This window comes from Sorex fumeus, unplaced genomic scaffold (assembly GCF_029834395.1).
Source record: "Sorex fumeus unplaced genomic scaffold, SorFum_2.1 ptg000070l, whole genome shotgun sequence".
Lineage (NCBI taxonomy): Eukaryota > Metazoa > Chordata > Mammalia > Eulipotyphla > Soricidae > Sorex > Sorex fumeus.
Window position 1 is genome coordinate 621,980 of NW_026606127.1, and position 3,107 is coordinate 625,086.

A 3,107-nucleotide genomic window follows, 5' to 3' on the forward strand; every position below is an offset into this window, starting at 1 on the left:
GCCTTAAAATTCTTCAACTTAATTTCTAAACACTATTTAAAGTTATATTAATTTAATAGGTGTAATCAGCTTTATAGAATATTTATTTGATTCTTTCATATTTTACATAAACAACGTTTGAATTAACCAGAGCACTGTAGCACTGTCCTCCCATTGTTCACTGATTTGCTCGACCAGGCACCAGAAACGTCCCTATGGTGAGACTTGTTGTTACTGTTCTTGGCATGTCGAATACTTCACAGGTAGCTTGCCAGGCTTTGCCATGAGGGAGGGTTACTCTCAGTAGTTTGCCGGGCTCTCTGAGAGGAGGAGAGCAATCGAACCCAGGTTGGCCACGTGTAAGGCAAACGTCTTACTCACTGTGCTATGGCTCCAGCCCATATATATATTTATACATATATATGTGTATTTACAGACACATACATATTGATATATTCCTCTTACATGGCTCTTAATCTCCAACTCATATTTTTTCCTCCTCCAATTCTTTACTACTTCTCTCCCCATACTTGGGGCTCAACTAATTTTCCGAGTCCCCTCAGATGCATTTCTGAGGCCATGATAAAGGAATGCATAACACATACATGCAAGGAAGGCACAAAGCATATGTAGATAAATTTCATATGGACATATAATTGTGATGACAAGTTTACAAACTGTATTCGCTTCAAGTACAGAGTTCCTGATCTCTGGAACTGTGTATTCATACTCCATGCACCGTCAAATATCCAGCTACTGTCCACAACTAACTAACAACAATCTCCTACCCATTTCAGTCATTTACTTCCCCTCCTATAAGGACGATTTTGATGTCAGAGTGTAAAGGTTTTATTTTACTTTTGTTTTATTAGTCCATAAGCTCAGGTGGTGGATTACTCAAATGTCTTTGAATCCTGCTACTGCAAGATGTGGGCAATTCGGAAATCTGTGTCAGACCAAATGTCTGACCTGAAGGTTGCGATGGCAGGGAGGTCTCCATCCCCAGGAAATTCATCACTAAAAAGGAACCAAGGAAGAAATCAGTGCTTGCGAAATGAGATATTCGGTCCACAAAACTAGTGGTGCAACAAATGTGCACCTACCAGCAATAGGCAATGCATTATTACTGGGTATTCTTCGGATAATGGACAAGTCCTGTGCTCAAAGATTGGACGTAAATGTTGTAGTTCTTACTGTTTTTCATGTGTTGCACTTGTTTTTTGGTTTTCTTTGTATTTGAAAGAATTTCTGTGTAAACTAACTTGAAAAATAAGAGACTTGGGAAGAGCAATATTACATTAGTTAAGGCAATGGACCTGCGCACACCTGACCGCAATTTGATCTTTAGTATCACTTATGATCTCCTAAGCATCTTCAGCAGTGATCCCCAGCAGAGATCCAGGAGTAATCCCTGAGCACTTCGGTCTATGACACAGTTTCAATGTCCTCCAAACAAAAGGTTTTTTTAAAAAATAATTATAGATTTTCAAACTAATAAGTGCCACACAGAGCTTAGATTTGTAATGTATTGTACTGATAATTTATTCACTTTCATGGAAAAATAAACGGGCGTTAATATCATTCAATAAGAGTATGAATGAAGCACTACTTCATCATGATATTTGTGCTGAGGTACAGATTCTAGGTTTCATAATTTGAGTCAGAATCTCTGAAACACAAGTGTATTCAGAACCTTGCTGTTCATTTATGGAAGGGAAAGTTAACGTGGTACCATTACAATTAGAGTTCTGAAACTTCTTAAGAAAATAACAAAATACTAGTTTAAGATATGTATTTTACTTTTAGTGTGGTAATTCTGGAGGACTGCTGAAATAGAACAGTGAAAAATGTGGCATTCCCTGCCACAGAGGCTGAGTGGAATAGGGGGTATGGGTGGTGGGAGAAATACTGGGAACCGTGGTGCTGGAGAATGGGCACTGGTGGAGGGATAAGTACTCCATCATTGTATAAATGAAATCGAATCACAACAATTTGTAAGTCTACAACTGTCCCTCATGACGTTTAACTAATAAAAATTTAAAAAATGAAATAAGAAGGGAAAAATGCGCTATTTTTTTCTCTGCTTCTGACGTTTCATTATATGAAACTTAGATGTCCATTATACTATCATAACTTCCAATCTCCATTAGGAGCTCTTATATTGAGTGTGAAAATATCATGCTGTTAAATGAGTGAGGGGAGTAAACATGAACTGAGTTTTTTTAATTTAAAAATCTCAGTGTATATGAATAGTACCTGTCTACGAACAGTTTTCCTCTTTTTTGACCCCAATTTTTGAATTTTCTTTCCCTTCTCTCCGTTTTACTCACCTTGATAACTCGATTCTGTGATGGGTTGAGAAGACAGAGAGAAGTCGATTCCAGACTAGGAGGCGGGTATTTGGTTATTTGGGGGCTGGACCTCCTTGAGAACCTTAACCATTTCTCAAGATGAGTTGCTGTAAGCTTGGGGGGCAGAGCCATTTAGCCCTGTGTATGACATGGAGTCATAGGACTGCATGCTGGAAAGGAGAGTTCCCAGAGTGCCTTGATGATAGTAATACACCTGGCTTCCTTCCTTGTAGGGAAGTGACAGGCTTTGATTCTGATGTGGAACCTGAGATGGTCTTCTCTCAACAAGACTGGCAGAAACTGATTGGAACACAGACACCGTGTTGTTGGTAACTAGTGTTTTCTCATAGCGAGCTGCCATAGACATGGAAGAGATAGCAGTGTCTTGGTCAAGAATAGTCACAAAAAAGTCTCCCATGGAAGACATCACTTCAGCACTTCCTGTAATATCCCATTCCAAAACACTTGGGTAGGAAGCAGCTGAGGTAGATATATGACTCTGGTGAAACACTCCAGATAGCATTGTTGTGCTGAAATGTTGTAAATATAGGCACTACCCATCAGCGGTTGGAAAGATGTGCCAGAGGCTGAGGGCAGGAGTCAAGCAGAACTACCAGCTGGAGCAGATACTCTGGAGTAGTTGCAGACACTTCCTGTTAGGGAAGCTGCATTGTTCTCCACGGGAAGGGAAAGCTGCAGAGTATGTGCAGTTCCCAATACAGATGGATTTTGAAAATTTTCTGTAAGGAACAAGAGGGTGATGATAAAAATCTGTGA